Genomic DNA, 15406 nt, shown 5'->3' with positions numbered 1-15406 from the left:
TGTGTAAGAGAGATAGAAATGTTTTATATATATTTTGAAAAAGTGGCATCTCCGATTACTGGGAAAAAATGACATGAGGGGACTAGATAGCTGTGTGTGTGAGTGAGTGTGTGTGTGTGCGCGCGCACATGCGTCCTCATTTTTGCGAACAGAAACACAGGAAGAAAGTAACTATACGGTGGGTAGGAATCAGCGAAAGGGATATGGATGGGAGTAAGCCTTTTATGAGTATTCGTATATACTGTATGTATTAACACTGGGTTTTGAACCACGTAAATAAATATTTTACTTTTTCAAAATGTAAACTTAAGAAAAACAATGAGGAACAGTAATCTCCAAAATTGAATATAACTATAAAAAAAGAAATCATCTCATTATGCAGCAAATTAGTATAGCTCTACAGAAAATAATAAATTTTAATAAATGTGGAACCTATATTGTGAATGAAAAATGTTCTAAGAAATAAAGAGAACTGCAAAGAAATGTTGAATTTTCACTACTAGATTTGTTATTAGTGACACTAGTATTTTTATTTTGGAATTATTTTGTGTGGGCTGTAACAAAGAAGTACTTGTATTAATGCAGTAAGGAAATACAACTGCTACCATGAGAATAAAGAAATACCTACATGGGGGCACCTGAGTGGCTTAGTAGGTTAACCGTTCGACTTTGGCTCAGGTCATGATCTCATGGCTGGTGAGTTCAAGCCCTGCACTGGGCTCACTGCTGTCAGCACGGAGCCTGCTTTGGATCCTCCATCCCCCTCTCTCTGCCCCTCCCCTGCCTGCTCGCTCTCTCTCTCTCTCTCTCTCTCTCTCTGTCTCTCAAAAATGAATAAACATTTTTTGAGAAAAAATTTAAAAAATACCTATGTGAAAGAAGAGAAAATGAGGAAGAATCCTGTAATAATGGATTAAATCAAATGTATTTAGACAGGTAATCCCAATGCCAGGACTATTAATTTAAGGAAACAACAACAAAGAGGAAAAATAATAAATGAAGGCAGGTATTTGCTTCAGGGTTACTTACAATAGCAAAACTAAAATGAGAATTGTGTCACTATTCCATAGTAAATAGATGGTAAATAGTTAATATGATTTCAAATTAATGATTATTATTCCGGCATAAACTGATAAATATGAAATATATTTAACATCATGGCTGTGATTAAGATATGTGAAATAAAAGAACTTTAAATATGTCATGTGTGTAAATGCATAGATGTACAGTTTGATCTCTTGGAAGATAAAAGCATGACTGGGATTTTCCTTTGTGTATCTGGAATTATTCAAGCTCTAAGGCAATTTATTTAGTCTCCAATTCTTTCAAAAAACATTTTGGTAGTAGCTTCAAATGCTGCCAACATTAATGACAGAACACCCTTCCATTACTCTCTCCACCTTGTTCTTAACTGTTCTTTGTGCAAGCTCCCATTTTGGGTGACAGAGCCTTTATTGAGGCAATAATTCAAGACTGGCCCCCAAAATAATTGGTTTTCTCTTGTCAGTCATACAGCCAAAAGGATTTATTTAGAGCCAAAGATGCATAATTCTAGTGTTCCAATGTAGTGCTAGAATTAATAGTGTGTGAAATTTTTGCCACATGAAACTAATACCAACTAATGCTATTAAAGCAGTATGTGTTGTCAAGATTAAAAGAAATATTTTGAATGGACTTAGATTCACCACAGTCTGAATTTCTGCCCTTGAATTCACAAAGCCACACCTTATTAATTGTGGCGAAGAGGACATCAACACACTCAGATGACACTCCTGAACTTCCTTACTTTCCTCTGTCTCTGCAACTATACGATTTTAGATACATGATTTATTGTCTAACATCTTATTGCCAGAGAAACTAGCTCCAGCTTACAAAGGCATGATTCAGCTCCATATATTAATTCTCTTTTACAACTTCATGGTTTCTCAATTCATCTTGCATTGAGCATGAATGTTGGCAAATGAAAAGCAGGACATTTAAGGACATGATTAAAAGAAGGTTGATGAATTTCTAGTTACTTGGAGCATTTCTAAGAATTTACTTAAAGAATTTAGAACAATGTAACACAGTTAAGTATCAGGGTAAATATTGACAGAGCAGAGAATCTATCTCTTATGACTTTTTGTAATTTACACACTAGAATAATAATTTACTTTGGGTTTTTTTTTCTGTAAGAATGGAAAAAAAAATAAGGGCTCTAGTCAAACTTCTACAGTATTTCAAATGCTCTACAGTATCCTTGAAGTAAATTATTTGACTTAAGATTTATCAACTGGAACCATGAAATTTTGAGCAGCTAGCCATAAAATTAAATATCGAGCCTACTTGCTCTTACTTACACACTTTATTCAGCATAGGTTCGAAAGGTTATATCAACTACTACCTCATATAAAATACCTACTTTTTATTTTAAACATTCTAAGATCTATTCTTTTTCAATATTATGCACTAATTTATTTGAAGCATTATTGACTTTAAAACCATGTAAACAAAAATTTTATTTGCATTATTCATCTATTCCACATTCCTAGGTATACGTGTGGGACAGAACTAATATAAGATCTGAAATTAATTTTATTTAGATTTTCATCCATCTGGTATTCACATACGTAAGTAAATATATGGAGACGATGCCTTTTAATAATCTTTAATCTTCAAACAAAATTGCACAAATGGAAAATGATTACTATAGACTTACATTTTCAAACTCCCCTAAAATAAAATAAATCTCTCTCACTAACCTCTATTTTTGACAGTAGAGATTTGCCTATGGCAAAAATAATCAAGTGAATAGTTAATTTCCCAGATCATCTGTATGTGTCCCAACACATAAAACTTCTTGCTTAAGGGTGCCAGGGTGGCTGAGTTGGTTAAGCGTCTGACTTCGGCTCAGGTCATGATCTCATGGTTTACAACTTCAGCCCAGTGTAGGGCTCTGTGCTTACAGCTTAGGGCCTGAAGCCTGCTTTGAATTCTGTGTCCCTCTCTCTTTGCCCCTCTCCCACTTGTGTTCTCTCTCTCTCTCTCTCTCTAAAATAAATAAAACTTTAAAAAAAGCCTTTTTAAAGTCTTATTAAATTCACACTAAGGTATTCTAACAATGAAAGTAACTGTAATTCATACACAGATACCAAATGACTTGTTTATTTAACTTCAAATAAAGACAGTGAAATTTAATTTTTAATTAACACTCATAAAAAGAAAAATTATGTTTGGCAAGTAATTTTTAATCAGGTATTACAAATCCCAGTAAGGAAATGCTTAATGTAAAATTTAAACATTACCTTAGTATTTTAATAATACGAATAATGAACAAAGCTCTTTTTTAAAAAATGCTGTTCAAGATATCATGAAAAATGAAAACTTGGCCAGAGAGTGAGAAGCATAGGTAAGACAGATGGCAAATGTAAATATCTAAGAGAAAAAAAATGACACTACGGCTGATGCAGCAATTTGTCTAATTTGTCAAATAATGACACTGATCGCAAGTCTATTAAAGGTATGAACTCGTGACTTCAAGTTTCAGAGAAAACAAGCTACCATGCACAGAGGCAGGACTATGAAACGTATCATAGCCGATCATCCTTACAAAAACTCTCTGAAATAGCATTATGAACTTCATTTTATGGATGAGAAAATCTAGATATGAAGAAATGAAGCAATCAACTGTGGCTACAAAGATAACATTGGTGGAGCCTCTTAACCACTGCTGTCCCCTCCACATGAGGGGACAGAGTTCAAGTCTCACTTTCAAGACATAAAGTCAACTCCTGGAAACACTTTTCTATAGGGAATCAGGAAGAAGCTACAGCTTTTGAAAACTGTTGCTCCCAGAGTAACTTCCAACCACTTTAAATGTAACATCAACTCAAGCTTTATCTCAATTTAAGATTCTTCCAATAAAACCATGTGGCATCAATTTTACACTAGTGAGAACTTGGAAAGCCATTGGAAACTGGTCCCTAGAAAGAATTCAGTGGACCTGGAATTAACCTGTAGTGGTCTTAACCTGAAATCGGTAATACCTGGATACAAATTAAAATGTCAAGAAATATCTGAATGATGAAGTACCAAAAGGCACAGAGAAAATGTCTTGGTGAGTGAAGCTGAAAGGTGAATTCTGACCTGTTAGACCCAGTGATCCTGTTCACAGTTAAACACCAACAAATATTCTGCTTAGTTCGGTTAATCCATGTCCTAGAAATCTCTACACACATTAATTTCGGCAGTCTTAGAAAATTTCTTTCTACCATTAACAAAGATCTGTGAAGAAGCAAATTTTACTACATGATTTTGACTTTTAATTGGCACTTTTTAAATAAGATCAATACTATTTCTCTGGGTACTTGAAATTTCACATTTTAGACAGCTACAGATGTTGTGTTCACATTCAGAAAAGAGGAAAAAAACCAAAAAACTATGCTGCAAGTCTTCTTTCCTCCCCAAACATACCTACTTTGTGTCAGGTATCATACCCAAAGTGTGCAATGCAGGATTTCATGTTTTTATGGTAAACAGAATAAACGTAAGAATTTTCAGCCATTTCCCATTCAAAGATGATGAAAATGAATTTCTCAGAATAAACAAGCACATACTCTTAAGTTCCTTCCACTCTACCAAGCTGCCTCACAAATGAATACCACTCTATCACACTTTATGGCTGGCAAAGCCATTTCAGGTATGTATATTATTTGACTGCCACAATAACTCCACGATAGACATAAATATTACCGTCCCTCCCCAGACTTTTTCTCCTGTTCACATCACACGTCAAATTGCCTTCCAGTTTTTTCCCCTGTTGAACCAGGTGTCAAACTGCATGCCAAATTACTGTAGGACACACTCTTTGAAAAGGAAACAATTTAAGTTCTATATATGCTTAATTATCTATCAGACACTACAATAAGTGCTAAGAAGAATAAATTGAAAAGTGAACATAAGGCAGATAGTTAAGTAGCCATGAGTGAGCTCCCAAAGTATACGACACTACGATTTGTGTCTTGTTATGAACCATAATCCACCTCACCAGACAACCCTATCCTTGCAGGAGTTATCACTGCATAGAGAAACTAAGAAAGCTTCCTGGCATCTCTCAGTTAATGTGTGCACTGGGATTTGAATCTGGGTCTCTTTGACCCCAAATTGTGTTCTTCCATTTCAAAATACTGTTTCAGATTTTGCTTCCATGGCTTCATAATGTAGAAAAATATGTCAACATGTTCTCAACTGTAAGTAAATTGCTCTGAAATTATTTTGATGGTTGAGAAAATCGATTTAACCTTTGGAAAAATCTAGACAGTTTTTAGGAAAAAACAAAACAAAACAAAACAGTAAGTCTTTTTTTAATGTTTTTTTTTTAAACGTGTATTCATTTATGAGAGACAGAGAGAGTGTGCGAGTGGGGGAGGAGCAGAGAGAGAGGGAGACACAGAATCTGAAACAGGCCCCAGGCTCTGAGCTGTCAACACAGAGCCTGATGCGGGGCTCAAACCCACAGACTGAGAGATCATGACCTGAGCTGAAGTCGGCCACTTAACTGACTGAGCCACCCAGGTGCCCCCCAAAAAACAGTAAGTCTTAATGCAAATAGATTGCTGATGGCCCTCTGTGGGCAGGTGTTTGGCTGCAATGATAAATGTGCTTCAATTTTGTATTTGTACAGTTAACATATAAAAATAGATTTCCATTGGTAGGTATAAACACCAGAGCTACAAAGGTGTAAATCTGTCATTCTGAAGCAATCCAGAGTAGTGCACGGAATTCCACCGTAAATAGGTAAATTATCCAACTCTATCTTGGTTTTGCTACTATAACACATCATATGAACATCAGTGATAGATGTATTTTATTCACTTACTAAAACTCATCCATAATGATAGGTAAAATGTATTCATCATATACAACAGATGCGAAGGCTGTGGTATTTTAGATGCATTTTATCATTGAGTCTTGCGGCAAGCAGGTAAGGAAAACATGGAGATTTTTTCCATAATTCAGATGGGCAAACTAAGTCTCAGAGGTGTTGAATAACTTGCTGAGTTCGATAGCTGGTTATTGGCTTTGAGTCTTGGCCATCTGACCTAACAGCTTGTGCACTTAATGACTATACTTTATTAAACACTTACAATGCACAAGGATACATGTTGGGTGCTCTGGCATACAAAAAAATGAGTACGAATGTGTGGGTAATAAGAAAAAAACATTCTGAAATAAAGGTACTTCTAAAAAGCAATAATGCCTATTTCTGCAATGATTCCTACTCCCCATTTTATTCACTTTGACAATCATACTGATTATAAAGAACAAATGTATTTATATTAGATCAATTTTTAAATAATCTTGCAGTAGTATTCCCAATACAGAAGTAAATCATGAACTTGGCTTTGTAATGTAATAAGGAAATGCTGTCATAGGCTGAATTGTGTCCCCACAAAATTCATGTGTTGAAGTCCTAATCTCTGGCAATTCAGAATGTGACTCTATTCTGGGATAAGCTCTTTAAAGAGGTAATTAAGTTAAAATGAAGCCTTCAGGATGGGACCTACTATGATAGGATGGGTGTCCTTACAACAAGAGGAGATTAGGACATTGATTGGTTCAGAGAGAAGACCATGTGAGGACAAAGAAGGAAGACAGCCATCCAGAAGCCAAGGTGACAGACTTCAGAAGAAAACAACCTTGCTGATACCTAGATCCGTTCCAACCTCCAGAACTATGAGGAAATACATTTCTGTTATTTAAACCACCTAGTCTGTGGTACTTTGTCAGAGGAGATTAATACAAACACCTTGACATACTTTATGTTAATTAAAGCCAATCAAGTTTAAGGGAAAGTATACTAAAAACTAGTCTTTTTGACAAACAAATACTCTAGGAAAATTCTCAATACCTTACCACATAAAATCCCTATTTAAAAAAAAGAGAGACCATCCATTTAACCTGGTGCTCTTTTTCCTTAGAGTAATTGTTTTCAAACTTTGCCAAACACAGGAAACTCTGGGAAATTTTAAAGAAAAATTATTAAAGAAAAATATTGGTGCTTGAGCCCCACACCAGACATTTTGATTCAACTGATCCAGGGTGTGGCCTGGACATGGAGATTTTAAAAGCTCCCCAAGTACTTCTCATATCTCTGCGTTAGAACTCAAGATTAAAAACCCTTCAGAGGGCAGTTCACCATGCAGAATTAATTTAAGAAATAAATATCAGATATTTCCACAAGATGGCGTATTATTGCATTTGAAAGAAATAAAATTGAGAAACATTTTCAAAATGCAACTCTATACCATTACATGTAGAACAAATTGGGTTTAGATTGAAATTATACCAGATAGGAGCAATGATAAAATGAGTCACAGCCTTCTGAAAAGACGTGAGGTTTAAGTAACATACTACTAACCTTGTCTTCAACAAGGGGTCCACCCTAGGGGCGCCTGGGTGGCGCAGTCGGTTAAGCGTCCGACTTCAGCCAGGTCACGATCTTGCGGTCCGTGAGCTCGAGCCCCGCGTCGGGCTCTGGGCTAATGGCTCAGAGCCTGGAGCCTGTTTCCGATTCTGTGTCTCCCTCTCTCTCTGCCCCTCCCCCGTTCATGCTCTGTCTCTCTCTGTCCCCCAAAAAAATAAATAAACAGTGGAAAAAAAAATTAAAAAAAAACAAAAACAAAAATAAGGGGTCCACCCTGACCAATGAGAACGTCCATGGCTGCCATGACCTTAGCCTGCTCTTCCCCCTTGGCAGAACTGTGGTCCCCTGTTCACTCTCCACAACCCGTCAGGGAGCTTTCGAACTCTTTGACAGTGGGGTGCTAAAGACACACACTTGCTATTATATAAAACATAGAATCTTTATTCAGCCACACACATGTTCAGTTAGTATTTTACAGATGAATATACATATATACTGAGTTATGTAGCCATTGCTCAAATGTTCAAATCTAACTTAACTCTTGATAAGAGACACACTCTTCTCAAATTTGGGAATTTACACCAACATCCCAGAAAAGACTTAGCCTGTCTGTGATTGTTTGAAAATAAATGTAAAAAGCTTTTAACCATTAGAAAAGATATTCTATACTTTAATGGTAGCTTTTAAAACCTTCTCTTGTTCACTAGTGAATGAACATAAGGGTGAGAGGAACATGGAAAAGGCAGAAGAGTTTTAAATGCAAATATGTATCTACCGAAGGAACCATTCCTTACCCCCCTCGGCATCCTGATATTTCTGCTACCAAATCTCTGACTAGTTATATAAAGGTTTTTGTTTCCAAGGAAACCAAACCACTGACATCTATGGAATTTAATGAACATGAAAAAGGAACCATGCCATATAATTTACATCTGGAGATAAATGTGACTGGCTGTCAAAACCATTACACATACACAGATAATTCTGTGAAGTTTTAAGCTCTATTTTTGTCCATTTAGTAAAGATGTAAATAAATACTTTTATGGAAGCAGGATGACAACAAACAAACAAAAATTCTTGCATCATGTCAGGTAAGTTGAGAAATAGTTAGAACCAAGAATATACGGGCTGAAGGTAGAGCTCCTTAGCGATTGAGAGAAAAAGAGAGAAACATTTATTTTATTCTACAAAAGGTTTTCTTCTTCCCTCAACTTCAAATATCTGTAACAAATTTTATGACCGTGGCTTCACACAATGGTGGAATCTGTACAAAGTTAGGGAAATAGCTTATAATCAGCAAAGGGGGACAATAAATAAAGCACTCATTTCAACTCCCGGCCTCATAGATGATTCATTGAAACCACTGTTGTAGAACATCCAAATAACAGCTCATTATGAGATTTATATATTGGCATCCGGATCCTATGATGAGCTATTTGGGATTCGACAACCCTTAAATAAATAGCCTATTTTGGATATTAGCAGGGAAGGCTGATAATATGTGGGAAAAAATAAAGCGTATATAAAATGGTAACTTCAATAAAATTAAAAGTGTACAAAAGTGAGAAGAAAAAGCTAGAAGGAAATTCCACCATTTTATCTAAATGACTACTCCCTCCTTCTTGAAATCCTTTTTTAGATGTCCAGAAAATACTCTCTTCTGATTCTTGTCCTCACTGGTTGTTCCTTCTGTCTTTTCCTTTTTTCCTTTTTTTTTTTTTAGATTGTGGTAAAATATGCATGCCATAGTTTACCATTTTAATGATTTTCAAGTGTATAGGTTAGTGACATTAGATAATAGTCATTGTTGCGTTATGCAATCATTAACCACCATTCACCTCCAGAACTTTTTAATGTTGTCATAACAAACTCTGTACCCATTAAGTAATAACTTCCCATTCTCTCATTCTTGCCTCCTCCCAGCCCCTGGAAACTGCCATTCTACTTTCTGGCTGTATGGATTTGCCTACTCTAGTTACCTCATATAAGTGAAATCATACAGTATGTGTCCTTTTGTGTCCGGTTTATTTCATTTAGCATAGTGTCTTTAAGGTGTACCCATGTAGAGCCTGTGTCAGAATTTCATTTCTTTATAGGTTAAATAATAATCCACTGTGGTACATATATATTGTGAATAATGCCACTATAAACACTGGTATACAGATACCTGTTTGAAGCCCCTGTTTTCAGTTCTCTTAGTTATATACCATTCTTGGCCTCTTTCCTGACTCTTTTTCATCCATTTTTTAAAATGTTTTATTTATTTTTGAGAGAGAGAGAGAGAGAAAGAGTACGAGTGAGGGAGGGGCAAAGGGGGGGGGGCACAGAATCCACAAAGCAGGCTCCAGGCTCTGAGCTGTCAGCACAGAGCCTGATGTGGGGCTCGAACTCGTGAACCATGATATCAAGACTGAAGCTGAAGTCGACACTCAACTGACAGTCACACAGGCGTCCCTCTTTTCCATTTTTTAAAAGTTTAAATGCTGGAAGTCCCAGGGCTCAGACATCACCTTGCTTTCTTCTACACCTACATTCCTTAAGAGTCCTCATTTAGCTTTGAGATTTAAATATTCACTTACAACTTTGTGGCCAACCTTTCCCCTGAACAGCAGATCTGTATATCCAAATACGACATCATCAGGTATAAGTGGAACAGACACCTCAAACATTAAATATCCAAAAACAAACAAACAAACAAAGAAGCAAAACTCTGAATTTTTCTATTTAAATGTGTTTCTTTCTTCCTTCCCAGCTTAGGACACAGCAGCTCAGTCCTTCCACTTTTCCAGGTCCAAACACTAAGCATTGTTCTTGAATCCTTTTTTCATACCTCACATCCCACACATTAACAAACCTTGTGGTGCCACCTTCAAATTCAGATTCTGACATTCTTTCTCCCCCTTACCTTTACATCTCGCAGTTAATACAATTATCAGCACCACTCAGGATATTAGCAATAGCCATTTGGTTGGCGTCCCTACTTCTTCCTTTCTCTTCTATGGTCTATGCTCCATGCAGTGGCAAGTGATATTTTGAAAAGCAACATCAGATCTTGTCACTACTCTATTCAGAACTCTCAGATCCCTTCTTCGTTCTCGCAGAAGAAAAAGCCACAGTCATTAGCCTGGTCTACAGGGCCAGAATATTGTGGTCCCTGGCTACCTCTCTGATTTCATCATCCTTTCTCTCTTGCACACCACTGTAGACAACTGGCTTCCTTGCTATTCCTCAAATATACCAAACTATGTTCCCACATCAGCACCTTTACTCTTGCTCTGCCCTCTGCCTGGAATGCTCTTCCTTTTCTTAATTAATATCTCTACTCCTATCACCTCATCTTAAAAAGAGAACATACTCCATGATGACTCAACAAAGCAGCAAGCCTCTCCACCACTCATGGTCAATGAACTCTGTCTTGTTTTATGGGTCCCAGTGGGACTGATCTGTTATCTGCCCCCCACCCCCCAGTGGGATGCTGGAGTCTGCTTGTAGGGCTAGGCACTGTGGTGTATGTTCCTTTCCAAATATGCTTTTAATTACTTTATTTTATCTTATCTTATTTATTTTTTGCATTTAATGATTTTAAAAGCCATCATTTTCATTTGGGGTTTCAGAAACTAAAACTGATCAATTTTTAAAATTTCATTTTACTCTAATCTGCCTTATGTGGTTGTAGTGATACTACTTGCCACGTAGAACTTAATTGTAATCTAGATATTTACCAGGAATCTGTATTCCAATTAACATTACACATCTGAAATAAACTGCCCTTTATTGAATTGGTTAATTGTCAGCAAAGCACATGAAGCAGTTTTCTTTGGACGAAACACAATTTGGAAGTTAAACTATAGAAATATTTTTCAGTGGCATTGCTGCAAGTATTATTGAGAGTGAATGTCAACAACAGAGTTTTCATGTTCAAAGCCTAGGAGAGCCTCCTTAAGTACACAGTCTCTGTGGAGTCCACAGCAATCCTACAATTGCTTTCGAGAAGCCACGTGCAAAGTTCGGCATAAATCTTTCTTTCTTCCTTCCTTCCCTTTTTTTTTTTAACTTTTCAATGTTTATTTATTTTTGAGAGAGAGAAAGAGTGAGAGTTGGAGAGGGTCAGAGAGAGGGAGACACAGAATCTGAAGCAGGCTCCAGGCTCTGAGCTGTCAGCACAGAGCCCGATGCTCAAACCCACGAACCAAGAGATCATGACCTGAGCTGAAGTCTGGCGCTTAACCGACTGAGCCACCCAGGCGCCCCTCTTCCTTCCTTTTATTTTTGTTTGCATTGCACCTTACCTTGGTTAGAATGTGACCTGATATTTTATTAAGTGCACCTGGTTTCCTATGACTAAGGCAAGAAGTTTTAGTTGATACAAACTTGTTCAACATTAATTTTATAATCTACAAGATGGAGTGCCTTGGCTTGATTAACTTCTCATTTTAAAAGTTGGAATCAAGGGTTAACCCAACTTCCACACCTAAAACCCTATGGCCCCCACATGCCCCATTTCATCGATGAGGAAGTAGAGGCACAGAGAGAAGTAGGTTACTGACTGAGCTGGCATCCAAACCCATATCTCCAGTTTTCTGGCTCCATCTACTTTTCAAATACACCTATAGATAAAATACATCCTGAGAATCCTGAGGATAAAGAAACTATCTTTCTCAGCAGCATTTTTAAACCTTTATGACATGGTGTAGAGTAAAAAATGCACTTTTTGTTGATCCAGAACATATATTCACATGCATGAAAGAAGTTTCACCAAACAAACTTATTCTGCACAAAATGCTGATATTTTTCATTCATTCTAGCCAGATCTATTTCATTGTATTAATGCTGTACATGTGCCACTAAACTGATCTGCTGGGTCAGCAACCCAGAGAAACCACAGGGATAAACTTTACTTTTTTAAAAAAGCTCCTTTTGAAATGAACATGCAGAGAATATGTGTACCCAGCACATGCAAGAGGCACATCCGAGAGCACCTTGTCTCTACACGTGCTTTATAAGCCTGGGAGTCAGGGAGAGAGAGAGCAAAGAAGGAAACATAAATACATTTTTTTAGATTTCAAAGGACAAGATGTTTTTTTTTCTTTTACGTTTTTATATGTGGATAAAAATCTTCCAATTTATCTCCAGTGAGAAATTTTGAAACTGATAACTAGGACAAAGGCTGTATACAGAAAAGCTGATCTGGAATTTCATATACTGTGCTGGTAGTCGACATTTAAAATTCATTAACAGGGCAACACATAGACACTTCTCCATTTCTTCTAAATGTTATTTCCAATCACAGCAGGCATAGAAAACAGTTCGTCTTCAGCTAGATTGTGAATTTTTATGTAATGAGATGCTGTGGAAAATAAAAATAATATGCATGCACAGATAAATATTTGAGGGGTGCCTGAGTATTTTGATAAATAATATCTGCTCCACACATGTTCTTCCTTCCTTGATGGTCTGTAAACCCCTGCAGAAAGTCTTCCACTCAATCTGTCTTCATGTTCCATTGACTCCTCATCCTTACTGGGCTTGTCTCACTCCATACCGCTATCCTGACACTTTTTATTCTTATGCCATCAGTCCTACTGCTTTTGTTCCAGCCAACACTATGGTCTCCTCTTATTTAGTTTTCCTCCTCCAGCCATAGGCCTCCTTCTACAAGGTGGTTATACATGGGAAGCTTGTTTCTCTTTTGGTCCCCATACTGAACTGCTGCTAATGTGGGGGACCCGGAAGGTGCCAGTGATGGTGAGTGGAGGATGGCCACCAACGGGATTCTGAGGATGGAAGAGGAATTGCCTCTGGCACCTTGGAAGCCAGACTGGCAAGAGAAATAAGTATCTGTTCCCTGGTGATAGTCCCTGAGCAGCTGAGTGAGACTTCCATTGGAATTTTCAATACATTCCAATCATTTCTAATAAGTTTTCTTTTTAATTATTTATCCAGTTTGAGCTGGGGTTTTCTTTTGCAACTTAAAGACTTTTTTTTTAAGTTTATTTATTTTGAGCGAGAGAGAGAAAGAGAGAGCAAGCAAGTAGGGAAGCAGCAGAGAGAGAGAGGGAGAGAGAATCCCAAGCAGGCCCCATGCTGTCAGCACAGAGCCTGATGTGGGGCTTGCTCCCATGAACTGCCAGGTCATGACCTGAGCTGAAATCAGGAGTCAGATGCTTAACTGACTGAGCCGCCCAGGCTCCCCTTGCAGCTTAAAGACTTCTAAACTGAGAGTCATATCAACTTCTTTCTTGCCTATCAATCCACAAAGCCACTTTCATCCAAGCCCCACAATCCAATCTCTCTTTACAACATAAACTTTTCCACATAAAGTGAAATTAAAACCTGACTTCCTGCAAATATGATTGAAATTTTTTAATAATATTAAATATAAAAATAACAATGATAATACCAACAATAGTGGCTAATATTTAATGAGTGCCTATTAAATAGCAGTGATCTGTTAAGTCAGTGGTGCTCAAATTTTGCTACAAATCTGCTTTTCAAAAGCCCTGATATCCACACTACAACACCAGTTAGAATCTTGTAGCACCAGAATCTTTGGGATTAGGAAACAGACATTACCATTTTTTAAAGCTTTTGAGGTGATTCCACAGGCAGTCAAATTTGAGAACTCCTTTGCTAAAGATTTCCTAAGGAATTATTTAATTTAGCCATTATAGTAATGATACGAAGTGCCCATTCATTATTATCTTAGTTACTATTATTGTTGTTGTTATCATTATCACCATGTAGCCAATGAGGAAGCCTGAGTCTCAGGAAGGTCACACAACAGAACCCAGGTTTTAAAATATTAAAGTAGACTGAAGTTCTTGAACACCAGCAAGGAACAGAGTGGAAAAATGCCAAGGACACAGATAATCCACAGAGAAAGCAATCTTTGGGGGGGGGGGCGGGGACAAAAGAAAACAAAACAGTAAAGGTCAGAGTATTCCAAGTATCCAAGTCTGTCTTTAAGAGAAATATTTTAGGATCTAATAGTGGTTTATCAGCTGAGCATAGCACAGACCCTAGTTCTATTAATTTATCCTCATGCAATAGACACGTATCCAACCGCGTCCATAAATGAAACACTGAACTGATCAGCAGGCTGAATGCTACAATAAAAGAGAGAGAGGGAAGCCAGAAAGAAACTCCAGGTGGCAGAGATGCCAACTCCACCTCTGATGCCTGCAGACAAAGGGGGCTCTACGGGAGTGTAGGCAGCAGTAGTCTTTATCATTAATATTGATCATCAAATTTCAAGTTAGGCCAATGAACTTGCATTTAAAGGCAAACTTTATAACTCCACTATCAATGCAGTTCTTGGAACTAACAGGCTTACCTGAAACATGGCTGGAATGTTTTGGGGGAAAGAAGAAGAAAGAACTTCTTTCCTACACTAAACATTAAACAATTCTGAATCATCAAGGAAGCATTAATAATGATAAGCTTGCTACAAAATTAAAAGACCAAACTACTAAAATTTGATTAATTATGAAGAGAGCAACACAACTAATAGACTATTTGCACATGAAAACACATTTAGAAACCTTCTTGAAAATAATTCAGATTTTTCTGTCTTCATTTTTCACGTTTTCCTATAGATCAGCTTAACTCCTACAGCAGTAAAACCAGTATTTGGGTGTTCGTTCCATGGCAGAATTTGCCAGCAAATATTGCACTGTTATGTATCTGAAGAATGATCCTTCCAGGTGATTTTTTTTCTTTCTGTTTCTCCACAGCAACAGATAATTTTTGATGTCAAAGAAAGTATTTTGACTTTTAAAGAATAAAACAAAAGTTGCAGGCAGATACTCAAATAGAAAATCGCTAGTTTTATATCAATTATGGTAAGAGGTAAGAGTTCCTGAATGGCACCTGTACTTCCCTATTTGACAATATTATCTTTGCTAGAAAGGAAGTATTTAACGTACTAAAATTTGAATACAATAAAGAGTAGTTTCCCACTGTACAGGCAAGTCAATGCAGTTTGTTAGTATACTCAACCAG

The 15406-nt window shown here is 37.0% G+C and overlaps 1 protein-coding gene across 3 annotated transcripts in view; it reads right to left on the bottom strand.

The window, feature by feature from the left end:
• PLCB1 (phospholipase C beta 1) overlaps nucleotides 1-15406 on the bottom strand; it is a 702259-nt gene that overhangs the window by 453723 nt on the left and 233130 nt on the right. The window lies entirely within an intron of this gene.

Source organism: Prionailurus bengalensis, chromosome A3 (assembly GCF_016509475.1).
Source record: "Prionailurus bengalensis isolate Pbe53 chromosome A3, Fcat_Pben_1.1_paternal_pri, whole genome shotgun sequence".
NCBI classification, from domain to species: Eukaryota; Metazoa; Chordata; class Mammalia; order Carnivora; family Felidae; genus Prionailurus; species Prionailurus bengalensis.
The sequence above is the reverse complement of the archived record's forward strand: the minus strand, read 5'-3'. Positions and strand labels throughout refer to the sequence as shown.